The sequence below is a fragment of the Lagopus muta genome, chromosome 26 (assembly GCF_023343835.1).
Source record: "Lagopus muta isolate bLagMut1 chromosome 26, bLagMut1 primary, whole genome shotgun sequence".
Taxonomy (NCBI): Eukaryota; Metazoa; Chordata; class Aves; order Galliformes; family Phasianidae; genus Lagopus; species Lagopus muta.
The window spans coordinates 4342608-4370364 of NC_064458.1; the positions used below are offsets into that span (position 1 = coordinate 4342608).

The 27757-nt window shown below is 48.7% G+C and overlaps 1 protein-coding gene across 3 annotated transcripts in view; it reads left to right on the forward strand.

Moving 5' to 3' along the window:
• The first annotated feature begins 224 nt into the window (after window positions 1-224).
• The window catches only part of CTXN1 (cortexin 1), a 52559-nt gene continuing 25026 nt past the window's right edge, over window positions 225-27757 (forward strand). Inside the window, exons 1-3 of one of the 3 annotated variants that reach the window (XM_048927582.1) lie at window positions 225-404; window positions 6864-6938; window positions 9188-9256. The gene's annotated coding sequence lies outside the window, so the exon portion shown is untranslated. The remainder of the gene's footprint in view (window positions 405-6863; window positions 6939-9187; window positions 9257-27757) is intronic. The other 2 variants (XM_048927581.1, XM_048927580.1) reach the window with 2 other exon arrangements.

The window sequence follows — 27757 nt, forward strand, 5'->3', positions numbered from 1 at the left end:
GCACGGCAGCACATTCCCCCGCATTCCCCACAGCCACCGCATCCCTCCGGCCCCGCGGGAGCACCGCACCGCCGCGCCCAACGCACGCCCCCCGCATCCCCACGTTATCACCTCCCACCCACTCCGCACCCCAGCATCATCCACCCCCTCCCGCTTCCCCCTACCCCAACCCCTTCCCCCACTCCCGGGCCCCACCCCGGAGCCTCCCCGCCCCCCCCCTCCCTTTCCCCCCCCCCGAAGCCCAATCAGGGCGGGTTGGACGAATTCAAACCCCGGCCCCGCAAAGCGCCGGCGGCGGTTCTGCTGCGCTCCATCAGCCGGGAAGGCTGCGGAACGGGGCCGATCCGGATGGGCTCGGAGAGCCGCGGGGCGGGCGCGGCCCTCTCCTGCCGCCCGGAGCGCAGGTGAGCCGGGTGGGGGGCGGGGGGGCACAGCGGGCACCGCGCCGGGAAGGTGTGGGGATGCTGCCGGGAAAGTTTAGTCGCGGTGCCACCGAAACCAGAGATGCTCACCCGGCCGGGATGCTCCGGGCACCGCCCGCCGGAGGCTGCGACGCGTAGGGAGAGCCCACCGCCCCACCGCCCCACCGCCCCCCATCCCCCCGGTCTCCGTCTCTGTCCCGAGCCGCTCCCCCGGTGCGGCTGCATCGCCCGCGGTGCGCCCTGCGGAGCGGTGGGGCGTCTCCTGAGCGGCAGCGCAGCTGGGATCTGAGGGTCCGGAGCTCGAAATGGGGCTGGGAAGAAATACCACCGCTACGCCAGAACGTCGGGCTGGGGAGATGGGGGGGATCTTACTTTTTCTTGGGGGGAAAAACAGGGAATTTCTGCGGCTGCTGCAAAACTGCTGGTTGTGGAGTTCTTGCAGCAGGGTGCAATGGGGCGTCTGCAAAAGAACCCTTTGCGTTGAAGGTCTTCAGAGAATACCCACCCTGCGGGTCTGGAGTGCTGGTGTGCATCAGAGAAACTTTGAATTCAATTAAGTTGATTTCTGCCTTCCGGAGCTGTGGGTCTGTTCAGAGAACTGCACCAAGCCTTGGGAGAAAGGAGCCAAAGAGCAAAGCAGGAAGGAGCTGTGAAATTTCAATCTCAGCCCCCATAGGAAGAGTTGGAGCTGCAGGAACTCTCCTTGCGATGCTGGGAGTGCCAGTGAGCCCTGCCCATGGCAGAGGAGATCCAGCTCTTCCAAACCCTGGGAAGACAGTGATGAGACTGCTTGGAGCAAGCAGTTTTTGGTGCAGAGCCCTTTGTTAAATATAATGGTAAAAGCTGTTGTTGGCAGGGACAGGTACGCATTTGATAGTATCTATAGGACTCCCAGCTTTACCTCCCCGACATTCCCATCTCTCTTCTGCTTTCTCCCAGCTATTGCAATTTACCATAAATCATCCCCAAAGTAAAGAAGGTAAAATCCTTAGGATGGCAGGGTCCTCTTGTCTGCAGTACAGGGGGAAGTGTGACTCCAGTTCTGCCTGGTGGACAAGCCTCATTCGATGCACTGCAAATGCCTCAGCACCCCAAGCTCAGGGAGTGGGACTGCAACAAGGTACAAAGCTTTGCCCTCTGGTTGCTTTGCCCTATTGGATCCTGGTCAGTTTGGGGCACAGATCATGAGCTGAGCAGAACCACTGCATGCAGTGGAGATTTGTCCCTGGGGTGCTCAATTTGCAGCTAGGCAGAGCAGGCAGTCTGGGAGCGTTCCTTGGTGATGATATCACTCAGAATGTGCCAGCCCCGGTTTTGCAGCTGGGAGAAGGCAGAGTTGCAAACATCCTGGTTCACTTCACATGTGGTTCTTGCTGTGCCTCTGTAGGGCAGGTGGAGGGGGTGGCAGGAAAAGTGTGTGCAGTCTTGGCTGCCTCCAGTTTGTCTGGGCAGGTGGGCTGGGTGGCAGTGGGCTCTGTCTCATGCTGTGACATGCTTCTAAGAATCTAGCACCAGCTTGGTCCTTGCTGGCACTAAATACCCAAATCTTCAGGGCAAGACGGCTCTCTTCCTTGAAGCCCAGGGAACCCTTGGTGAGCTTCTGCAGGACATGTTCTCAGGAGCACTTGCCATGGCTCTGCTTCCAGGAGAGGAAGGGGCACTGTGCATTAACCCTGCAGAACATAAGAAAGGCGTGGGCACAATGGCAGCGTGCTGCTCCCCCTGGAAAGGACTCAGCACTGCTCCGTGAATGCGGAACCCCCGCGGCTCTGTTTGCCTGCCAACCTGCTCTCCGTGCTGGGAGAGGCCAGCTGGTCCCAGCAATGTGCCACCCACCTGTTGAAGGCAGCACTGGCAGAGAACAAGGCATCGCTGCCTTCCTCACCGTGCTGCTAACAGAGAAATGTGCTCTTTTCCTAGAGCTTGGTAAACTCTGCTGCTCTGCCTGCAGCCTTACAGGGGCAGCTCTCCCACTCCTCACCGGGGGTGGAGTGACATCAGTGACCAGCACTCCTTGGTGATCATGGAGAGGATGGGGCTGCAGCAATGACAAGCTGTGGGTGGATGCTGCAAGGCCAGAGGGCTGCAGCAGCAGGCCTGTTTCCTTGGCAGTGTGGTTTGCTCATGGAAGCTGACATGGGTGACAGAAGCCGGTGGCATCCTCTGGCTCCTGGCTATGAACTGCCTCATATTGTGAAATGTCAGTAGATCCCAAGCTGGTGTGTTTTCTGAACAGCTGCTCCTATGGAGAAAACACTTTTGGGCTGTCAGGCGCCTGGGAGTTGCTCTGATTTCACAGCAAATATTGCCTACAAAGTAAAATCAGAATCTAATATTCTGAAGGGGAACTTAATGGCCATTAGGCTGCTGCTTTCCTGCTCTCAGTGCAGATCTGCACCACTTAACTGAAGGATTAAAGACATCAAGACAAATGAAGAAGGCTGCCAAATGGGTGTAGGGTGGCGTGGGGCTGGCTGCTCCAGGGCACAGGGCCAGGCAATGGGGCAGGAGGAGCAGGGAGCAGAGGAGGCTGCTGAGACCATTGGCAGCAGCACATGTACCCACTGTCTGCCAGGACAGAGCTGCAGTGACCTGCACTTGTAACCTGGGCATGAAATGGTCCCATCTCCAGGGGTCAGCATCCCTGAGTTCCCCAGCCCTGGGCCTGCTCTCAGCAGAGCTCTGCCTGTGGGTCTCAAGCCTGCTGACCGTTTTGCATCCCAGACCTGCTGCTCAGCATTGCCCCAAGACCTTTTGATTGCACTGTTGAGATCAGCAGACCAAATGTGGGGGCAGGAGTCATGATCTGCACGGGCCACGCTGCCCCACAAATTTGCTGTTCTCCCTATGGCCCTGTGCTCTCTGCCTGTTTTCTCCAGCAGCATCCTGTAGATAGAAGTGGCCAGCAGCACCTCACACTCCCCACCAAGCCCATAGGTGCACTCCTTCCACTGGGGATGATGGGCAGCCCATCCCTGCACATCTCCATGTCTCTGGGTTGCCAGCCCTGTGAAGCCGGCTGCTCGCTGGCTGAGAGGTGCAGGCCTTGTGCTTTTGCTGCAGCAAACACCCAGCCAGCAGGGCTGCAGAGCTGAGCCTGCACCTTTTCTTATCCATTTAATTAGGAAGGGACAGTGGCCATTCCTGAAGCAGACTTCGACATCCAACGCAGCACTCGCTGCAACCAAGCAGTCTGAGCTCAAAGCTGGTGGGGATCCTCCAGGGGTGCTGCTGATGTGAGGCTCTGGTGTGATCCGGACCCAGAGCACCACTATGGGTAATGTGTGATGCTTTCTCCCAAACTGCTGCATTGGTGATCACATCAGTGATGGATCTGGCTTCTCTGAGGTCTGTCTAGAAGACAACTGGATGCACCTTGAGCATCCCAAGGTGGGGGGCTGCCCTCCAGCACAGATTTTATTGTGTGGAGAGGAGAAGAAGTTTCAAGAGTAAAAAAGATCATCAAATGTTTGGTATATTTGCAACTCCGTTTTCAGCCAATGTAAATCCATTATTTGTGAGTTGTCAAATGGAGTATATAGAGTTGCAAACAGACATTCAAGTCAAAGGAAAATTTGACCATGTCTCCTCGTTAGAACTCTATAAATCTCTCTCTTACCAGAGAAATATCCCTCCCTTCACAGTCACATCGTGCTCATGCCGTCGCTTTTTGGCAGTACGTACGTCTGTGAACAACTGCTGTCAAGGATGAAACACAGGAAGAGCAAAATGTCGTAAAAAATGTGACAACCACCTTGAGCTCACTGAGAACTGCAGCCACTGCACTGAACCACACTGATGTGTTAGTTTCACAAAAACAGTGCTACACATCCCACCAATATTATGTTTTTGTTGTTCTCTCTCTTTTTTTTAATGTTTTAATAAAAAATATTGACTGTTATACAATATTAGCAGGGCTGGTCCAAAAGTAATGCCTCCTATTTTATGATGTTGGCCTATTCTCAATGCACCTCACTGTCCACTCATCTATCAAACAGTTTCTGAGCTTACATGTGAGGATTTATGGGAGACAGCATCATGAGCTTTGCTGAACAAAGACAACATCCTCTGCTCTCCTCTCATCTATCCAGCCAGTCATTCTGCCATAGAAGGTTACCAGATTGGTTAAGCATGATTTCCCCTTGGTGAAACCATGTTGACTGCCCCGATCAACTTACTGTCCTCCACATGCTTAGAAATGGCCTCTGGGATGAGTTATTCCATCACCTTTCCTGGGTTGGAGGTGAGGCTGACAGCTCTACAGTTTCTTGGGTCCTCCTTTTTGCCCTCTTTGAAGACTGGAGTGACACTGGCCTTCTTTCAGTCCTCAGGCACCGCTCCTGTCCTTCATGGCCTCTGAAAGATGATACCAGTAACATTCACCAATTCCCCCAGTACTCACGGGTGCATCCCATCAGGGCCCGCGGACCCATGGGAGTGAAGTCTGCACAAATGATTCCTAACCCGAGCCTCTTTCATCAAAGGAAAGTCTTCCTGTTTTGGGACGTTCTGGGCTCCAGGGTCTGCAGTTCCAGTGAGTTGGTCTCAGAAGTGAAGGCTGCGGTAAAGAATGCACTCAGTAACTCTGCTTTCTCACCAGGGCTCCTTCCCTGTTCACTATCAGGTTAACATTTTTGCTAGTCGTCCTTTTGCTCCTGATATATTCGAAGAAGCCCTTCCTGTCCTTTATACCCTTTGTCAGATTAAATTCCAAATGGGCCTTAGCCTTTCTCATTGCATCCCTGCATACTCTGATGATAACTCTGTATTCCTCCCGCATGGCTTGTCCTCTTTTCTACATTCTGTACATTTCTTTATTCTGAGGTTTCTCATTGTTCTCATTGTTGCCCCAGCCCAACTAAAACTCCTTAATACCAGTGTAGTATTAAGAAGCAGGCATTACTGTTATTACAGTGCTGGTACATTCGCACCTATCGTGTACCATGATGGAACAAAGGTTCATCCTTTATGTACATTTGGGTAGACATTGCAAAATTCTGCCTACCTGTTTGGTGAGAGATCTGCAGTTGCCTTGAGATCTCAGCCTCACCTCTCCCACTCATCCCTATTTGGTCAGGTAACAGCAGGGCTAACGTCCTTCCAGCCCTTCCTGCAGGCTGAGAAGGTGTGCTAATTGCTACATCTTTCTCCTTCCCAAAAGACAAGACCAGTCACACCAACAACATCATGATCTCCTTGCTCAGTCATGCAGGTCTCTTGCCTCCTTTGCTAGAATTCTTACTAGTACAAATGACTCTGAGCCCAGATGATGAGATACTGGATTCCTCTTCCTTCTAGGAGCTGATTCCATGAGATTCCTACCAGCAGGTTTCTGAAGAGGCCAAAGTTAGCTCTCCTGAAGGCCATGGTTGTGTTTGTTGTTGTAGCTTTGCATCCTCCCTGTAAGGTCCTGAACTCCACCACCATCTCATGTTTGCTGCAGTCAAGGCTACCCTCAGCTTTCACTCCAAACACCTCTTAGTTTTTGTTAGCACAAGGTCCAGCAACATGCCTCTCCCTGTTGGCTCCTCTACCACCTGTGTCAAAGTTACCAGTCCTCTGCAATAACCTCTTGGACCGCTGGTGCCTGGCTGTGAAGTCTTTCCAGCCGATATCAGGTGGTTGAATTCCCCCATGAGAACACGGCCTGTGATCATGGGCTACTTCCATCTGACTGTAGAATGCCTCATCATCTTCCTCATCTTCATCAAGTTGTCTGTGCACTCACAACCCCTGGTAGCCTGCCTTTAATTCTTACTCATAATCTCTGGATTTGCCCTTCAGCCACCCCAAGGCAGAGCGCAACACATTCCAGTTGTCCATTGGCACCCATGGAGCCGTGGGTATCGATGGCCTGTCAGGTCCTTATTTGCCAGCTCTTTCTCTTCCTGTCCTGGCAGGGGTCAGTGCTGCCTATCAGCAGCTACAGGGTCTCTGTGCTCCTGACCCCAATGCAGAACCGTGTTTGAGGAGGATTTTGATCATTAAACCAGTGTATTTGGGAGCATATTTAGCTGTTCCTTGAATGGACTGGTGTAACTAAAGCTGTACCCAGTTCATGTGGCTATTTAAGAGCAAAAGGGGTTTAAGCAGAGAGCACTGTGTCCACAGGAGACCAATCATTTGAGTCCACAGAAAGGAACAAACAACTCCAGGGAGCTCTAAAATAGGCAGAGCATTATTTACTGGACTCTTTCAGCCTTATTTAGGCTCTATAGCGCTGAATGCCTCTGAGCTAGCAGTCTGTAGAGCAAAAGAAAGTCTGTTCTTGTCCCACATTCCAAAGGTATCACAACTCACATGTGATCTCTGGGAGACTGGACATGCTTTGGGGATGGTATACTGTTGGTCTGTGTGTTCTGTCTTGCTTTCCAGCATAGTGTGCAATGATGTGAGTGCAATGAGCTTGCTGCAACTTCACCTACTTTTCTGCACCTCTAGGTGAGGCCTGAGGGCAAACGATATCCAGTCTGGGTCTTCAGAGTCTGGGCTCTGAAGATTCTTCTCCACCTTTGGGTATGATGAGTTTTTTGATGAACTTGGCTAGCTCTAGGCCTGCATTGCTAGTTCTGTCCATTCTTTACTGCAGGGGTTCTGCATGCGCGAGGCAACAAGGCAGCATGACAGCTCTGGGTGTGCAGCCACGAGCTGACCTTGTTCTGCTTGTTCTGTCCATCACTGGTGTCAGCAGTCCCCATAGCCCCACTGAAGCCCAGAGGCTCAGAGACAGTGCTGCTCACAGTCACTGCAACCCAAGTTTCCATTACCCATATATTCAGTATAACTTGCGGTAGCCTAAAAAGGGAAGCCTGAGAAAAGGGGCAGGAGTTCAGGCTGTAGTGAAGCTGATGAGCAGATGGCCATCTTCAGTCTTCTCTTAAAAGATGGTGTGATCTGGGGCAGCCTGCATAATGGATGGACTGATGCCATGGTGCTGTAGTGGGAACAGCACAGAGGTACCAGGAACCCTTGGAATGGAAGGTAGTAAAGGGCTGGTGAGGCTCCAGATTTGCTGCCTTTTAGCAGCCTCGAGGCCTTTGCACCCTTTGGGTATGTTGTGCCCTCAGCTTCTCTCCCTAGGCTTTTGTGTGGGCATCAGCAGAGAAATGTTCTCCTATGCTAAGACAAATACTGAATTTGCACCACCAAGCAGGGCAGTTAACCTATTCTCCCTTTTGGGAGGAGGGAAGGGTCAGCAGGCACTGACCTCAGTCAAAGCTACTCTGAATGCCCTCCTGCTGGTTTTGTATGGGGAAGGGCATAAGCAATGGGATCTGTGGATCTCGGGGATGGAGATACCAGCACTCGTGTCATGCTCCTTCTGGGCGTGTGCAGTGCTGATGTCCTCACATTCAGACTCCGCAGTGAGAAGCTGGAGCAGCTTCTAGTCAAAGCACTAGCTGGGGAAGCATGAGCTGGTTTTAGCCTGGAGAATGGAGAGTTACTGGCCTTGGGTTGGGGCTAGATGACTAGACTAGTGCTGTTATAGCACCCGTGTCCTTTCTCCATGGGCTTTTTATGTGTCTTGACTGACAGCTGGCAGCACCAGCCGTTGGCTGTCTGATATGGGCTGATATGGGCTGATATGCTGCTGCCTGTGCTGCATCTCACCCAGGAAGTGTGGTGTCACATGCAGCTCAGCACTAGCTCCAGGGTCTGTTCAACACTTGCACTCACACATCAGTACAGCATACAGGTCCTTGTGCTCTGCTTTACAGAGCCTAGTAGCAGAGGATAGAGCTGTCAGCAGCAGTTGCTGCCCAGGATCCTATATGTATATTGGCAGGTGCAATGCAAAGCCATCTTAGAGTGGAAGAAAGGTGAATGAAACTTCAGCTCCTACATTCAGGCTTGAGCCTCAAGCAGCACAGCTCAGTTGAGTTTCACTGGCTTCAGGCGAGCTGGGCAGATTCATGGAGAAAAAATGCTCCTGACTGCTGGACGTTCTGGGGTGGGCAGACCCTCTGCTCAGCTGCAGGGAGCTTTGCTCTGTCCTTGTGGTATGGAGAGGGCTGCAGCTTCCCTTTCCCAGCTGTGCTGTAAAACCAGGCTGCAAAAACACAGCTGACACCTGCGAGGCTGGAAGGAAGCTGCATCAGATTGGCCTCGTTTCCCATCCCAGCTCCCAGAGAGACCCCATGGGCAACAGAGAGTGTGAGTACTGAGGGAGATGGGGGTTATAGTGTGATCGTGTGGCAAGGGTCAAACATAAGAAGTGTAGCTCTAAGCTCATAAGAAGTCTAGCTTTCTGCCTACAGAAGCGATCCAAGATGCTGGGATCATGCATGACCCAGCCATGACTCTCTACTTTTACAGTAATAATAGCAATGATAACATAGTAATAAATTTGAATCAGGGGCTGATACTAAAGTATTACCTTTATAGTCTTGGGAGATATTGGAAACAGCAGGACGACTGCTGTGTGTACCAGATATATGGGCTAGGCAGCCCTCTCCTCCTGCTTCACAGCCCTGCAACTGCTGTGAAGGGTGATGTTACCCCAGCCTGTCCCTGTATTTGCTCTTGTGCTCTCAGACTGGTCATAGAATTCGCAGAATTGTTTGAGTTGAAAGGGGCCTTTAGAGGTCATCTGGTCCAACTGCCCTGCAGTGAGCAGTGGGCTCAGAGCTCCCTGTGGGAGCTGCTATTACCTGGTAGTGGGGAGGCACACCTTGGCACTGGGTGGTTTGCACAGCCAGGCAATTCCTTTTCACTGCTCTGTGACTTCTCATTTCCCATGAGAAACTATTGGATTTCTTCCTTAGGTGTATCCTTCCCCTCCAGGAGATGCTGCTGCCCTTGGAAGGGTGGGCACAGGGCTCAGAACCACAGAGGTAAGTACATCTCCAGGGATCTGCAGAGAGGCAGGGCGTGCTGCCGTACCAGATTTCGTGCAGCCTTATTTCCCTCTCCTGTAGATCCCATGGGACCCACTTGTTTGATCTCCCAAGACCTGCAGTGATTGCAGCTTTAGTTTGTCAGCTCAGACAAACTGCCTCTATTTCTGCTCGGAGCTTCCAAGTCCCTTGCAAGCAGCAGTTACCTCAGGGCTAGTTATCAAGCTTGGCCAGAGGTGTTTCTCCCCTATATTACTCAGAGTCCATGTCATCTAACTGCTTCTAAAACAGCCTTCATCCCTGCTCTTGTGCCATGAGGTGTGTGGCCAAGCAGGGCTGTGATGTCTCCATCATGCAGCTGTCCTGCCTCAGATGTATGCTCCAGGCAGCAGCAATCCAGCTCTGGCAGCGTGGCTCTGGAAGCATCTCTAAGTGCTGATGCTCTAAGCGTATCGGTTTTCCAGTGCACTGAATAAAAAAAAAAAAAAAGAAATAAATCCAAGGGGATAATAAACTAGAAAGTGATAGGCCAAGAACAGCGACAATAAATGGATAACCACTCAGCCTCCAGGGAGGAGCAGAGCAATTTGTTGTTCTTGAGTGCACATCTGAGCAGAGACAGGCAGGGCGTGCAGGCAGATATGCATACCTCTAGGGAAATGCATATGCATTTCTGGCAGCACATATGTGCATGGTCACACACTGCTGCAGCAGGATACACAGAGGCAAATTGGCCAAGCTCTCCTGCTCCCTGTTCTCCAAATTTTCACCGTGTCACAGATGCTCCTTTGCTACCCAGGTATAGTGGATATGGGATGAAGGCTCTGCTTGCATGGTGTGAAATGTTGGTGTGCTGCCAGTTCTGGAAGTCCTCATGCAATTAAAGTGAAAAATCACTGCGAAGTCCACAGTTCTCTTCACTGCTTGCAAGGAGAGGCTCTGCCTGTTTTGCTGCATCCTATCCCTTTCATGCAGCCTGTTGGGATGCATCTATCGAGCCTGGTTCTTGTTCACACTGCTCTCTGCATACACAATGGGATGGACATAGAACCACGATAAAACCATGATCTCTGTGCTGCCTGAGCTCTGGGAGCATCCAGCAGCATGTTGCTCCTACCTCCTGCCCACGTAAATAGGATCAGCCTCGTGTGCCCATTGACCTGCTCAGCAGGGAAGCTGGGTCAGGGGCTTGCTTGCAGGCAGGAGCAGAGTTCAGGGGTTTTTGGTGTCTTGTGCAGTGTGTGGAAGGGACAGAATAGTTGGCACAGATGGCCTTCAGCCAAGGCAGACTGTTGCCCAAGTTCCTGGGAGTCATGCTTAATGAACATGTGGTGCATGGACAATATGGATGTGGACAGAACCGATCTCCTGGTAGGGAAGGGGGCTGAGGGAAGGTACCAAGGCAGGATGTGAGGACATCTAGTAATAGATAGCATTAGATATGTCTAGTAGTAGATTAGGAGGTGGACGGCCCTACCTGTGGTAGGGAGGTTGGAGCTTGATGCTCCTTGAGGTCCCTTCCAACCCAAACCATGGGTTTTGGATGGGGTAAGGTGGCCAGTAAGTTGTTCTGGATCTTGCAAGGTTGCCAGACCTTGAGGCTGGATGGGGCCACCCCAAAGACCCATTTTCTTTTGCTTGGATGTGTAGTTTTTAGTGTTTGTGCTGCCATGGTGTCTAGAGGCACAGCTGCACACAGTAAGGGTGCAGTTCAAGGAGAAATGGCAGGATGTGGGCACAACCTGGAGAGCTGATGATGCAAAAGAACAGGGGGGCATACAGCCAGCCAGGCGGATGTGCCTAGGCCAAGTCACAGGACAGCTATTGCTTGCAACCACCACCAACACTGGCACTCAGCCTCTTATCAGCCCTGCCCTTATCTCCTTGTTTATTTGTCCTGGCTCATTTTGTACTGCATGCTCCCTCTCCTGATGTCTGTTGTACCTTCTGTGCTCACTCCCACCACCTTGGCTCCTGCTGGTTGTGTGTGATGAGCTCCAGCTGTGCTGTGGCTCAGCCATTCTGCTCCTGTCCCTCAGTGCAGAGGGCTCCTCTATAGAGCCTGGTCAGAGTGTGGGGGTCCGTTGGCCCTGGGCCATCCCCACAGAGCTGCACCACGTGGAAAATGCTCCTAAGCTTGGAAGATACCTCTAAATGCAGAGATTAATTCACTGGAGCCTTTGTTGGTGCAGACTGTCTGCATTGCAGGTTTGGGAGAACTTGTCTTTAATTGTATCATCAGGCACTTGTGTTAACGAAGGGACTAAGGCCCAGAGAGGTGAACAAATGCAGGTCAACTTTTCCTCTCCTGTTTCAAGGTCTTTCATGCTGTAATGTCCTCTGTCTCTCATTTTCCCTCCTTTATTCCTGCCCTCTGCTTGGAGCAGCCTTCTGGTTTTCCCCCAGTGGAATCCAGTGATGCTGACCTACATTCTGGATATGGGTGTTTGCCTCAGATCTCCCACCAGCTAGAAAAGTCTTCCTCCTCTTGGCTCCTTGCAGAAGCAGTGGGGCCACTTTGCCTGGATATGGGTTCTGTGTCACTGAGGTACAGAAATCACACTGATGGTAATGGCTCGTGTTTATGGAAACTATGATAAAGAGCACAATAACACTATTTGATAGAACATATTCTCAGCTACAAAACACCTTTGTTCAACATAATCGCTGCTAGCTGCTCGTTTTCATCAGTGTTGAACAAGAACTGCATGCCACACTCATCACACAAATCTGCACCAGCGGACGTGACCCATGGCTGCTGTCACCACTGCTGAAATGCACCACGCACCACCTGAGTGTGCTCACAGCTGGTTGGTCTCCACGAACATTCAGTGTCAGTGAACTTCAACGAGTGCCATTTGTACCTCAAGGAGGAATTCAGTGCCACCCCATTTGCTTCATCTGCACTCTCATGTCAGACCTCCCCTCTGCTGCCATCTGTCCCATGGCAACAAAATGTAATGGGTGAGAAGGTTCAACCTCTACTGCCATCCCACCAACGTCTGCCTCTGATGCTGTGTGTCAGCATCACAGAACATGAGGCATTACTTTCGGAGCAACCCTTGTAGATGTACCTGTGACCAGGGAGAAGCAGGGAACCTTTCTGTTGTACTGTGCATCACAGTGAGGGCAATAGGAAAGGATTACCTGGCCCTTCTACAGAATGATGGTCAGTTAGAGAAATATGGAGAGCAGAACAGCAAACCATGGAGGACGGAGGCTGCCCAGGTTGACCTCTTTGTGTTCTGTGCCTCTAGCATGGCTGTATTGAAAGCAGTGCCCCACTGACTCCTGCTCTGCTCCTGCTCAGGTGTGTGAGCCGGACTTTGCTATTAGCAGAAAGGTGAGGGCTCTCTCTTGTAGAGCAGTGCTGAAGGAAGGGAGCTGATGGGACGTAAGGGTCACAGCCAAAGGCAGTGCAGTGTTGGTCTGTCCCTGTGTGCAGTGCGGGGCAGTGCCACATCACTGCCTGATATGGGAATGAACCTGAATTTCCTCTTCCCAGTGGGAAGTGGCTGCAATCGCAGTGCTAAGGATGAAAAGCAGTGTGACACTGCAAAACTCTCCAGCAGACTTCAGAAAAGGGTTCTGGATGGTAAACTCCAAATACAAGGAAACATCAGACAGGAACCAAGTGCCTTTGGCTGCTCTGTGTTGTCCACAGGGCAGGATGTACTGCTGGTGAGCCAGGGCTCCTGAAAGTGGGATGTCCCATGTCTGCCATGGGTCTGGCAGATGGGCTGGGTTGAGACACCAGTAAGAGAGAGATTCAGGGATCCCTGTGCTGAGCTGAGCAGTAATATTGCTGCTGTAGCAAACCAGTGTCCCTACTCCTGATACGAGAGTGGTGCAGGACTGTTTTCCCTGGTTTCGTATGCTGAGGTTCAGAGCAACAATGTGAGCACAGCTATGAGCAGCAGTGGGATGCAGGCATTTCTGGCATCAACAGCTGTGGGAATCAACCTGCAGAAAGGCTGGGTCTGTTTGGAATCCCTGAGTTTTGTGATGAAGAACTTCTGTTTTCTTGGCTTTGGTGTGAACTTCCTTGCCTGAGCCCACCCAGCAGCAGGGCTGGAGGGAGGCAGAGGGGCTCTGGCAGAAGTCAGTGCTGTGCTATGGGGTCAGGAACTGGGGTGGACCTTGTGCCCATGTCAAGTACTGGAAGGTCAGAATGACCTGACAGTGTTCCTACCAGACCTAGGACAGTGGGGAGAGACTCAACTGTAAGGCTGGCTTTGCCAATGGCTGAAGAACATCCGAGTCCATAGGAACTAGTTGACTCCTGGTCTGAAGGTGATATTTTGGTACCTGTGGAGAGTCTCTGGGGTTCATTAGCACTGAAACAGATGATTAGCACTGCCAACAGAAGATAATAGGCACTGGAGATATCTTTGTAATCCCAAGTGAGTTCAATTGGGGTTGGAGAGCCTTGCCTTGTGCTGGACAAGATCCTTGGTTTTCACAAACACGAATCCTTGGCCATGATGTCATGCACTGGAGAAGTTGTGGGCAGCTTTGGTTACAGCCTGGGCTGAGGAGTTGATGAAAGCTCAGAAGGATCTGCTGGAGCCCACGCTGTGACCCAGGGTAGTGCTGTGCCTGCAATGTGTCCATGGTTGTTCCCACATCTGGCAACTTGTTTCTCATGCCCACCTTCGCACCCTAGCACAGCCCAGGAGCATGCAGTGAGTTAACAGCAATCTGCTCCGTGTGCTGGCTGTCTCAGAGCTGTGGCTGAATCTGCACAGGACCAATATTTATTTGAAAACAGCAGAATACTTTGATACACTCAGTGTTGTCAGAACAGAAGTGCACACCTGTGTCAGCTCTGTTCCTGCCAAGTCACATGAAGTCTAAGCTTAGTTTCAACTGTTTTCAATTTTAAAATTACATTTTTTGCATTGTAACTTAGCTTTTTGAAACAAGATATTCAGTGACAACTGGGAAGGCTTATTACTCCAACGTCTCTTCCCAGTTTGATGCTGTTTCTTGCAAATGCTCCATGATTTCCATAGCACAGCTTCTGCTGCAGTAGCTGTGGACCCAGGCAATGCTCTGCAATGCCAGCAGTCTCCCAGAGGCTGCTCTGGAGCTCCAACTTGAAAAAGACACTGCATGCATTTTGCTGATGGCATAAACAGGAGTGCAACCCCTCTTTGGTTCCTATGCTTTTATTTGATATTTCAGACATTTAGAAAGCAATCCAGTGAGATCAACGGTGTTCTCTAAGCTTAAGTCACACCCCTCTCTATGGGATCCAGTGCTTTATCTGTAAGGAGAGGTCTGGTCTGGAGACGGTGTCTGGACACAGGACTCGAGTGGATGCTGAGTGTGAGGACAGCCCTAAACTGGAGGAGCTGCTGACTCCCTCAGTGGCAGAGAGGCCTTGCAGAGACCTTGACACACGGCAGGGCTGGGCAATCCCCAGCAGCGTGAAGTGCAGCCAGAGCAAGGGCCGAATCCTGCCCCTGGGTGTGCAGCCCTGCCACGGCTACGGGCGGGGGATGAGAGGCCGGACAGCAGCCTGCAGAACGGGACCTGGGGTTCTGGTCAGGTCTGAAGCAGCAGCGTGCCCTGGAGCCCCAAGGCCCCACAGCCCTGAGCTGCAGGAACTCAGGAAGTGTTGAGACAGTGATCTCAGATGTATGGTATAGTTTTATTCTGTCCCATGTGACTTGATCCTTTAGTTTCCCATCCAATTTGGCATATTCTGCACATCTTCCAGAAAGCCTTGGATAGGTTAATCTGTCCCTTCACTTTCATCATCCTTCACCCCTTTGCCTCTGGTGAGTGTTGAGATGCATTCCCAGAGCATACAACTTCCAAGGGAAGAGTGTTTGCTGCCTTACTTTTGATATCCTAATGCCAAAACATAACATCATACTGTACACTGTGAAGAAAACCCAGAAGCTTGGCCAACTGAAGATGACAGCAACATAGTGCTGGTTTCAGGCATGTATGTTCTGACCTGTGGATGTTTGTTTCCCACTACAGCCAAGAACAGTGGTGGGCTGACCAGTGCTGGGCAGGCAGGACAGAAAACAGTCCTGGGAATATGAAATTCTGACTTCTGATTTTTAGCTGTCAGGAGCCCAAGGAGACTTTTCAGATACTTGGTAGTTGCCAGTAGAGGCCAGAACAAGGCTTGGATGAATGAGACAGACTTCCCAGTTATGATGTGGTGGAAGGAGAAGCTGTGGTCCATAACACAAGAGCTAGTGCTGAATGGGCATCATCAGTGCATGTTCCTTCCTCCTCCTGGTGTCAGAAAGGCCAGCAGCAAGCCCAGACCCTGGCTTGGCTTGGAATTAACAAAAACTCCCCAGGAGATAGCTTTGTCACAGCCTTTGTATTGTCATTACCTCAATCAGGGTGAGCTAAAGGGTTAGAAGGCACAGTACTTGCTGGGAAAAACAACCTGTGCCATTCTTCCCTGTTCCTTCTCCTCTGTGGCCATAGTCACACCAGGTCTGCTGGGAAACACAGAGCACAGAAAGGGAATGGTTTGATATGCTGCAGTGCTGGAATAAGTGCATGGATTAGCTTTAGGCCAAGCGTGGGCTATCTTGTCAAAGTGGCTTGAATAATTCAGGTCCTTAGGGAGATTTTTGCTGATTTGGAAAGATGTGCCTATGCACAAGGCTGAGGGATAAGGCCTGAGGGGCAATGCATAATTTTAAGGCTGCCTCTGTTAATGTTATCCATTTACCTCTGATATTGGAGCTGCTGTTGAACACACTGCCTGACAAGTACTCTGTTTTGGTAGTGATACTACTGTGTGAGCAGGAGGATTGTCGAGGAATGATCCAATTACAGCCCTAGGGCAGACTCACCCAGGCTGCAGTTTTTCCCCCTGTGACTGACCAGATGTCTCTTCTTAAACAGCACCTTGCAATACTGCCCTGCCTGCCTGCATTCCAGGCAGAACAGAACCAACCTTCTTCCCACCAAGCAGAATCAGTGCTGTTTGGGGCAGGACAGGGTGGTATGGGATGCTCCACTTTGAATTATCTTCTTCTTGGGCGGTCAGTATTTCCCCAGATCTGAGAAATAAGCTCTGTGATTGGTCTGGGAAGCCATGGGGGAGCAGGAAGATTTGCCAGAATGTTTCTTGGTTGCTCTGATTCCCTGGCCTGAGGTGCATTCCCCTGCCATCTTTCTGCAGAGCCCTGTGCATTCTCAGCATCACTCCCACTCTGCTGGAGAAAGCAGCAAGACTTGAGAGGCCTAAGAAGAACCTGAAGGGCTAAAAGAGCAAGCTGAATTTGATCAGCAAAGAAAGGGAGTGAACTCTTCCTAACACATAATGCTATTGTGAAGTGATCAACATTTCATTGCATCTGCTGGGACAAGATGAGAAATGATAAGTTTCATTTGGAGCTAATGAGGTTTAGGATAGATATGAATGAGATGCAGACCGTTTAAAGGAATCTTCAACAGATACATTTTAAGAAAGCAAGTGACTGTTCTAAGCATCCTAGGACTTATTTCAGTGCTCAGCCCACGGTGCAGTAGGATCCCTCTGATGGAGGGCATGCTGCGTTGGATAAATCACTGCTTGCACATTTACAGCCAGGCTGGATCCATCCACGGAAATACCCAAGCACAGCTATGAATGCTGTTGCATATGAATGGTTCCAGGCAGGACAACAATTCAGACCACAAAATAATTGATAATCTTTTAATTGCAGCAGTGGCTTTCTTTGGAGCAGCATATTTGCCCACTTGATAAATAATTCATAGAAGAGCCTGGTAATTAAATGTTAAAGACCTAATTTGCTTAGCATTGTTTGTACTTATATTACTATTTAAATGCAAGAAGTCACTTAATTGCTAATTAGAAATAGTACAATTATATACCATCTTACAAGAATTAGTCAGCATTTCTGTGCATTGTTTGTACAGAGCATAAAAACTTATTCTTTTTTCAGCAGTCATCTTGCAAGCTGCTATCCCATTATTTGTGCTGATGGAAGGCATGCACCCCATCTTCCTTTAATGGCTATTAAAGACCTGAAGAAAAGTAGTAATTAAAAAAAAAAATAAACTGCCTGTAGAGAATCTCTGTGGAGCTGCTTAGCTGTGTTCCCTACCTTCCTGCAGATTTCCTTGCAGAACGTTCCCTGGACATCAGCCCCCATTGCATCTGAGGTGTTGGGTTACGTATGGTATCCAGTAATGGAAGGAGCCTCATGGGTCATGGAGAGAGCAGCACAGAACGTTCTAGAAGTTGTCTTCAACTTCAGAGCAAAAGCTAAAAATTCAGGTTCTCCATCTAGTCCTAAAGATGACCACAAGATAGTAAGGGAAAGTAAGACAAAATTGCCTGAAATCTATTGATGGCATGCTGTTGGGATTTGTGTAGTTGTCTTTGTTTGCTTTTGTCACTGGAATGTCCAGGAAGAAAACTCTTTAACTCTTTAACTTGTGGTGTCAGAAAGCAGGAATTCTTTTAGTTCACAATGTGTGCTGGGTGACTTGGCCAGCCATGAGCGCCTCTTGGAGCTCTGGTGCTACACTTCTATAGTTAGTACATGCATTGGCAGTACACCTTTTGGAAACGGCATACCTATTCGTTCTTATTCCAAGGACACATTAGTGCATGTTGATGTCCTTTGAGTGTGTGCAGTGTGGCCCTCTGGTGCTCTTAAGACCCTGTTCTTCATCCCCTTGATTCCATCTCTGGCCTCTTCACCATGACCCTTGTCCTTTCAGCTGTTTTCCCCTAGTTTGCCAAATTTCCATTGCTCGTTATGCCACAATGAGCAACTTTTTCTCTTGGTATATGACAATTCCAAACAGTGTATATGAAATCCAAGGGGAGTCCTTGTGCCCAGTGATACAAAGCTCCCAGTACGTACTGCATAGATAAGAAGTGGTCTGCTGTGACATCAGTGAAGCAAAGAGTTGCTCATACAAAGCAGGACTGCGAGGCCTTCACGTTCCAAGCAGAGCTAAACTGAACTAGCACACATCGATTCCTTTTGCTAAACTAATATTGGTCCTTTAACTAACTTATATGGATCCCTATTGCTAAACCAGCCTATGTCACTATGATTATTTTTCCTTCCCACTCACCCCTGATGGCTGACGGAAGTGAGTTACTTATTAGGCTCGAAACTTCTTGGCTGCAAATACTTACATAAATCCTGTAATTAATTTTTTGATGAAACTGCCTCTTCCTTCATCGAGGCATATATATTTTCTGAAATACATATCAAGGGTGATATTCACAAGGTTAAACTCAGCCTACTGCATTTTTTCTCACTGGGCTCTCAGACTCCTTCAGAATGTATATATGAGGCAAGTTCCCACCACAAATCACTTTCTGTCTTTATCTTTAGATGTAGTTGGCTCAGGTTGGAACAGTTTGGAGCAAGATAGCTTATGTGTATAGCTCTTACATTTCAGGTACTCACATGAGTATTGCTAGCCTTCTCTGGACACTGACATTATTTGCAATGAAACATAGTCATGAAACATCTCTATCAGAACATAGTCATGTTATCTGTTAATAGTTAAAACAATTCCATAATATAAATGCTTATTCATGTATGAATGAATCTGCCCTCAGCTTAAAAAAAATAATAATAATTATCTGATCAGGACTTTGTTTGTTTCCTATGTAGTAAAACAGGAACATAGCAGTACTCCAAAGGTGTGGATGAAATTGTGGGTGCACACAAGTTCATACAAGGCTTGATAGTGAATTCCCAGTAGCTTAGGAATTCATCCTAAAGGACTCATACTAGTTAATACAAACCTAATATGAACAGCACATGCAGTTTCATGGTGCGTTGGTTGCTTTTGGCTAAAACCATCTAAACAGGTTAAGGGAAGAATGTAGGATGAATAAGTTTGTGGGTCAAGATAAAGAAGGGAGATCCCTTACCAGTTACCATCATGGCAAAACAGACTCAGGGAAAATGGATTTAATTTATTGTCAATTAAAACAAAGCACAGCCCACTGGCAGAGAATTGCTCACGGCAGCAAGCCTGCTGGAGCTCAGAGAGCATTTGGACACTGCTCTCAAACACAGGGTTTGGTTCTGGGTGCTGCTGTGTGGAGCCGGGAGCTGGACTCAGTTGTTGTTATGAGCTCCTTCCAACTCACGGTAATCTGTGATTCAACAACAGCATGAAATAGGCTGGAAGGGCACTTTCTATTCCCTGACACTTGAGCTTCTAGGGAAAGGCCTTGGAGGAGGCAGTAAGATGTGCTGGGATATTCCCATGAAGGGTGAATTAGATGTAAGGACTAAGGAACCAGAGGTCCCAGTCTTACAGAGGACACTGAGAAAGAAAAACAGCAGAGCTGTTGGACCAGGTGAGGGGTATGGGTGTAAATCAGGGTTTGGCTTGTCCATGGAGCAAAAGAAAAGTGTGTGGAGGTGTTCTGCACTGTGTGCTCATCAGGTGTGTGGGATGGAGGGGATGAACTTGGTGGTGGTGGGAGTGTATGTTCTGCAGACATGTTGTGTGCTTGCATGCAGACAGAGGCTGTGTGCATGTGGATGTGTGCAAACACAGTCTGAGCTGGGAGTGGGGATGTGGGAGGTTTGGAGTGCAGGTGCTCTCGGTGTTCGGGCATTTGGACAAAGGAACACGTCTGTATTTTTATGTGACTCCCAAGAAACAATGATGCAAAAGTTCCCAACTTTTCTTAAGGAACTTGAGGGATGTGCTAAGGTCTTGCCTCTATGAATTCATCATTAAATATTGCTACTGAGTCACTCCCAGTCACAAAGCTTGCTCAAAGTCAGTTCATTACACAGCTTCTGCTCATGATTCACTCATAGCTTTTGATACCAGGGCATGAAGGGGGGACAAATCACAGAATCACAAAATCACAGATTTGCAGAGGTTGGAAAAGACCTCAAGAGATCGAGTCCAACCCCCCTGCTAAAGCAGGTGCCTTAAATAGGTCGTACAGGTTGGAGTATGGACAGCTCTTGAGTATTTCCACAGAAGGAGACTCCACAACCTCCCTGGGCAGCCTGTTGCAGTGCTCCATCACCCTTTCTGTAAAGAAGTTCTTCTGCATGTTTGTGTGGAACTTCTACGTTCAAGTTTTAGGCAATTGTTCCTTGTCCTGTTGCCATTTTTTTGTGCTGAAGTGAGGATGAGTGTTGATCATTCATTTCATTCTGGGAATCTACTCATGGAAAAGGCTGAATGCACTTCACTGGGGTATTGTAGGATATCACCCTACCCCTAGATATAATTCTTCTGCCCTTGCAGCTTTTACCAGGTTTTGAGTGGCTTGAAGTGGAGATACGGGTGTCTGTAGCCCAAAGAAGGGCCTAGAAGGTGCTCCGAGCTGCCAGGATTCCAGTTTAATGAAATCAAATAATCTCTGTCATGGATTGTTGCCTTCTGATTAAGTGATAATCAGATCCGAGCTGGTGACTATCTTTTAAGTGTTGTGCACAGGGAATGTTTACAAAAGACAGCTTGATTTCTACTTTGGTGGACTCTGACCAACAAAGAAGTTACTGTGGCATCTGGAACAGTCATGAAAGTTGGTCCTGGTATACTGGGTATACTGGGTGTCATCACAGAGTAGAGGCATTTCTAGATGTTTTCACCAGTTGTCGGAGCTCTTGGAAACAAGTCCTTCAGCTCTGGCACCCTTTGCCCTTTTCATTGCTCCCTTGTTTCACTCACCAGTGGAGCTCTTCTCCTAACCTTTGTTTTGGGTGATTGGTTCAACTCACAGCTGCTCTGCATTATGCAGTCGTTGGCCTTCATCTTCTCAAGGACGCACATCTGACTTCTGCCCAACTTGTCCAGAAAGACTCCAAAGCTTTTTCTGCAGAGCTGCTTTCTTTGTTTATTCTGACTCCAGCCTTTCAGTGAACAACTGGACTTCCAGTGCATGGCCATGCCAAATATTCAGATGAGATCCTTGTCTGGGTAGTCTTGAGCAGTAGCGGGACTATGCCTTTATTGTCATTGGTCTCTAAGGCTGAACAGGATATTATTAAGTTGGATAGAAATCAGTGAAGAATGAGGCTGATGAGTGAAGATGGGCAACAGAATATTTTCTGTGAAAGTTTGGATTGTCAGAGGTGTCTTACCACAAGATATCAATGCCTGACTGGAGAGTAGAAGAGCGATACCAACTTATCTACCAAGCAAAGGCATCATTAGGCCCAATGGCTAAAAGATGAAGCTAGATAAGCAATGGCTAAGTACATGTGCATGTTTTAAGGATATTATTCAGTTACCAGCATGGTCTGTTGTTCAGTTTTCAAAGAATAAAAAGAATCTTAAGCATGTTGGCTTCCTGACACTCACTCGAAAATAAGCATAGAAAGACAACTTAGGGAAAATTTTGTATTTTTAGCAGAACTGTCCTGAGACACCAGAGGCAGAGGGCTGAGAAAACACAAGTTCTGTGTCTGTCTTTGGATGCATCGAGTGAGGCAAACCTCACTGTCATGTAGACCATCTGGGTCATAGCAGGCACAGATGCCCTGGTCAGGAATCCTTAGCTGATATTGCTAATGGTGGTGGTGAGGCAGAATACAGGATTGCAGGCCACTGATTCTTCTGGAGAACAGCAAATATCTTTCCTGGACTGAAGACATTAAAATAGAGATACAAGCAACAACATATTCTGTATAGTCCAGCTACAGCAACACTCAAGACTTTTAATGTAAGTTGGGAACAAAATAAAACACGTAAACAGGAAACAATATGCTACAGTATTGAGTATGACTGTCTGTTAGATTGAGTTCTCTTCGACAAAATTAGCATTGAGAGAAAGAAATTCAAATTAATGTAACCTTACCAGAATTTCAGCAAAGCACTTGACATGCTGAGAAATCAGTATTGAGACTGGGGGTGATGGTGAACAAAGCAAGATGAGCTGCCAAACAGAGGAAGATGTGAATGGCTTTGCTGTAAAGAGAGCATTGAGCAGTGTTCTCATGAAGTTTCTCACTCCATGCCTCCTGAGGACTGACTGCCTTCAGGTTTTGTTAACGGTCAGATTCAAACAAAGAAAGAAATGTGCTGAAAAAAAATGGAAGATGACAGAGGCATCACTGAGGCTTTAAAGAACTGGGACATCAATACGAGGATCATGGGGTTAACAAGGAGCCTGACCCATAAGAAAGAGGGGGTCTGAAGGATCAGGATAATGGGTTGGATATAGCAGTGCCATGGGCAGGGGTATGTATTTAGATTGTAATATCAAGAATTCCTGCTGGAAGCTGAGAGATTAACAAGTAGAAATGAGACAAAGAAGGAAAAAGCACATAGGCCACTCTGAAAGTAATGCTTCCTATGTATTTCCATGGAAACTACAACAGACTCAAAGAGCATAATAACACGATTTGATAGAACAAATTCTCAGCTACAAAACATCCTTTTTCAACATAGCCATCACCATTAGCTGTGCATCTTCACCAGCAATGAGCAAGAGTTGCAAGCTGCTCTTGTACAAATCTGTACCAGTGGAGGTGAACCACTGTTGCTGTCACCACTGCTAAAATGCACCTCCCATCCCTCACGGTGCTCATATTCACTGTTGGGTCTCCATAAATGTTCGCAAGTGTCCATGAATGTCAGTGGGTGCCATTTATTCCACACGGAGGAATTCAATGACACCTCTGATTCATCCACACATTCATATCAGATGCCATCCTGTAAGACTGCCCCTCTGCTGCCGTCTGTCACACATCAACAAAATGGGATATTGGTAATGGGGTACGGGTGGGAAGGTTCCGCCTCTACTGCCATCCCACCAACATCTGCCTTTCATGTCATGGATTGATATCATGAAACAGGAGGCATTACTTTCGGAGCAGCCCTCGTACCTACAGGAGCCTTTCTGCCTTTAATCTCTATGTCCCTGAGTGGGGCTGTATAATATTACTTCAGCGTTTTTCTGACTGGAAGAACTCCCAGTGAACATTTACAAAAGCCAGCAGCCCTACAGTGCACCGCTAGGCTCCCCAGCAGCAGATGCTGAGTTTCTGTTTGCCTTATTACACTCAGTGATGAAACCAAGGTGTAGAGTCACTGTTTCTGTGGCTGCTGAGCTGACTCGTCATGGCTGTGCTGGATAATTCAGATGATTGGCAGACCTGCAAGGTCTTAAATTTAATTGCTCAACTTTGGCAGACAGTACTCTTCTATCTTATTCTGTACCCTGATGCAACCACAGACATCAGCATCTTCCTTCAGGCACAGCAGAGACACTTCTGCCATCCCAAAAACCTTCTGACCTCCTCTACTGACACAGAGGGATTTGCTGACCTCTTCCCAATGTGAAGCACATTCTCCATGCCATAGGCCAGGCACTCTTGGTCTATGCTCTGCCCATGCTGCCTCATCTCTCCCATCACCATGTCCATCACTCTAGGCCTCATGCAGTCCTTTGCTCTAAATTATTTATCCTCAACTGTCTAACAGTCACACCTGAGTGAGCAATGCAGTGAACCCCTCTTGCAGCTGCATTGATGGGGACAGAAACCCCAGGCAGCGCTCGGTGCCTGTTGCTCTCTCCTGACTCTCATGCACCAGCACCACGTACTCACCCACCTCCATCTGCTCTCACCGTCAGGCTGTGAGCAGGCCTGTGTCCAGAGCAAGTTGCCATGGCACCCAGCCCGGGTCTAATCACAACTCCATAGGGTTTGCTTTTCCTGAACTGTGAGCAGAACTTGGTGTGAGGTCACCGCCACCTCCCTCACTCCATTTTCCCTTAAATCACACATGCATATCCTCAGTCTTCTCATCACAACCCTATTTTGTCTAGGAATATTCATAGAATCATAGAATTACACAACAGTTGGGTTGGAAGGGACCCCAAAGTCCTGCCATGCCCCCGGCTCAGGCTGCCCAGTGGCCTGGTCCCCCCATGCCCATCCATGGCCTGGTGCATCTCCAAGAATGCGGTACCCGCAGCTCTGGGCTGTGCGAAGGCCTCACCGCCTCTACGTAAAGAATTTCCTCCTCACATCTGACCCCAGTTTAACATTCAGACCCAGTAGAGGTGCAGCCACCTTTGAACACAATGCTGTGGCATTAGCAGACCATCAGGACAGATGCAGCTTCTCCTGGTCAAGAAGATTTTGCTGGCATAAAACCAGGGCTGTACTTTTCCCCTGAAAGTAATGCCTCCTATTTATTTCCATGGAAACTGCAACAGAGCACAAGAGCACCGTTTGACAGAGCAAATTCTCAGCTACAAAATGCTATTTGTCAGCATAGCCAGCACCACTAGCTGTGCTCTGTCACCACTGTTATTGTGGTTTTCAGGTCTTTTGTGATTTCCTTCGAAATAAATAGGAGGCATTGGTTTGGATTGGCCTGCATTATTTACCTGCTGTTATCAGGCAGTACCTTTCCCTTGCTGTTTATTTCCATGCTAACATGAGTCCTTGCACATTGGAGTTGTGCAAGACACAGGTAACCTCTGCTTAATCCCAGTTTGCAGTTATACTGAGATGATTTTTGCTGCCTAAGCCCTTCCATTTGCCCTTTCCTTCTTTCATTCCCAAATTACAGACTCCAGAAGCATCTCAGCTCCTTCTCATCAAAGCCAGAATCTGAATTAATAATGTGCCAAGAAAATAAAGATTGTTCAACAGACTTTAAATCAAGGAGAACAGCATGTTAAAGAGTTTGGACAAATCATATTACTTTGCGTGCAGTTTTTGGACTGGCAGAAATAAATCTCTCATCAATTTATTGATGGTGACAAATTCTTTCCGAAGGAGCCTGCCCAGGGAGTGTTTCTCTTTATCACTAAACTCTGTGAGAATTATCTAGAACCAACTTAATGTGTTCCAGTGAAAGCATCAACACTTTGTATTCCTGAGTCTCAGTGTCACCTGGGTTAGCACATTATATGAATATATCTGCTGAAAACCATGTTGGTTTTGGGATGCTTCTCCTTTTGCAGCTGTCTGGGTCTGAGTTTGACAGAATCACTTCCAGAGTCAGGTAGGTCCCCAGGCAGAGAGTGTCGTCAAGTACACAACCTGTCTTACACTAGATATAAAATTATCTGTGTAAAATTATTTGTGCGAGCTGGTGTAGGGAACCTGCTTTGGCAGGGGGTTGGATTCAATGATCTCTGCAGGTCCCTTCCAACACCTACTATTCTGTGATTCTGTGTAGATCCATGGAATTGTAGAATGGCCTGGGTTGAAAAGGACCACAATGATCATTGAGTTCCAACCCCCTGCTGTTGTGCAGTATCAGCAACCAGCAGACCAGACTGCCCAGGGCCACGTCCAGCCACATCCAGCCTGGCCTTGAATGCCTCCAGGATGGGGCATCCACAGCCTCCTTGGGCAACCTGTTCTTGTGTGTCACCACCCTCTGGGAGAATTGTCCATGACAAGAAGAAAGCACAAAGAAAGCTGCATGGTCAGTATTGCTGATGGCTCAGGTGCTGCCAACAAGTGCTTGAGAGAAGCAGTCACCAAGGCTGTGCTCATGTTGCTGGTGGGACTGAGCACCTGGACCCTTCTTGATATTGCTGTGCCGTGTCCTCTTCCCGAGTTTGCACTGCCAAAGCTCGAGGAAGGACAGAGGACAAGGAGACACCCATGTAACACTCCAGTATGCCATTCAACATGAGCCTCCCAGATTCTCTTACTTGTTTGTGCCCTGCCCCCACTGCTTGCCCCCAGCCCAGGCAGAGATACTTGTTCATCACATGAAGCCACCCCTGCACCTCTGGGATGAGTGCTTGGAGCTAGGGGGAAATGTGGGGCAGCTCTGTCTGCTGCTAACCTGGTTGGAGGTGGTGTCTAAGTAAGTGGAAATGGGGAGGTCAGGGCCAACTGCAGGAATCAGGCTACAAGGCACGATGCCTTTTGCAGCTTGAAAATTCAAGGAGGTGCTGGAGAGCATGATTCCATTCCAGGCAGTGACATTAAGGGAAAGGGAATCTCTTGTGCTTTGTCAAACAGCACTTAGGTTTCTGCAGACCTACAGTGTGAGACTCGGCTGGGAAGCACACTGAGATCTTCAGGGAGCAGAATTCAGCCGTCAGCTGGCTCAGAGCCTGGCCGTGGGGGTCACAAGCTGGGCAATCTGTGCCCAGATACTGCTGTTTACTCAGCAGCTACACTACAGCTTAACAAGGAGAAAAGAAGTTAGTTTATTACTGCAAATGACTCTGAAGTAATTAATTGATGTTGTCAAAGGCAAGGGATAATTCCATGGCTGTATAATCCCAGAAGAAATACACTTCTTGTCCCCTGACAAGGCAGCTTTGATACAGCTATTTCAGTAACATGTGCTGCAGTCAGGAAGGGGACGTCTTATTTAATGATTCATTCTAATTAGGGAGAAGTAGGCATGTTCCCTCTGCCCCACAGCACAGTGGCAGTCAGGTCTTTCTTGTCAGTGGCAGTCAGGTCTTTCTTGTCAGCATCATCTCCTTGGGCTTGCAAGCAGAGTTGGTGCTGGGAGAAATTTTGTTGGAGTACTTAAGAACAGGAGTATTTTCTACTAAATGTCAGAGCTCTGCAGCCCTGATTTAGTGGCTGGGCCAAGCCCTACACGCTCCTATCACTGCCTGGCTGTTTGTCTTGTGGAACTGCCTCTGCTGGCCACAAGCAGCTCCTGGCACCATAGTTCTGGCGGATATCAGATCCCAAGGGCCTTTTGGCAGTGCCCACAGTAAAGAACTTTCTCTTTTGTGCCTGCTGCTGTCACAACTTGTACATAAGAGAGGCAGTTTACATGGTTGCTTCTTGCTGCAGGTAGATAGAAACAAGGCCACACCATCCCCAGCAGCTCTGTCACAACGAGCTGTCTCAGTTTCTCCTGCCACCAAGGGATTTGTGCAGCACTGCACAGCCTGAAGGCAGCTGGATGCACACTGCACAGAACTGAGCCTTCTCAGGTTAACAGTCATGTGTATTGCTGACTTCTCACAGTACCACGATCTCTGTGTGAAAATCACTGCAGTGTGTCTTGTCCCCCGTATGAAAGATTCCACATACACATACGTGCTCACCAGCATCTTAGTTAAATTGCTGGCTGCTAAATCTGGGCTGCATGTCGGTGTCTTTGGCTGTCTCACCACAAACCATCATTTTGTCCTTTGTAATGCTTTCGTCTTGTCCAGTGAAAGCAGACAGGGAATGCACAGGGAGTAGGGCAGCAGATCTTGTTGCCTCTGCTTTGCACCATGCCTGCCTTTCACCTCCCAGGAGCAATATCTCTGTGTGCCTTCCTTGGTGTGCGTTGGCTGTCCCTGGGCTGGCTGTGACCACTGCTGTCTCTGGCCTGCTGAGGACTGTCATAAGCTGTGGGTGCAGCTGCGCCTGGAGGACTGCGCTGTTACTGAAAATCATAACCAAGAACATTCTCCAAACCAAATGATAGTTTAGAAAGCCAAATCTGGTTTACTGCAGCACTAGGTGCATGGGGATCTCTCCACAAAACATGCACACCCCAGAGCTTCATCACCCTTGTTATAAACATTTGATATAGGAATCTTCATTGCAATTTCTGCAAAGT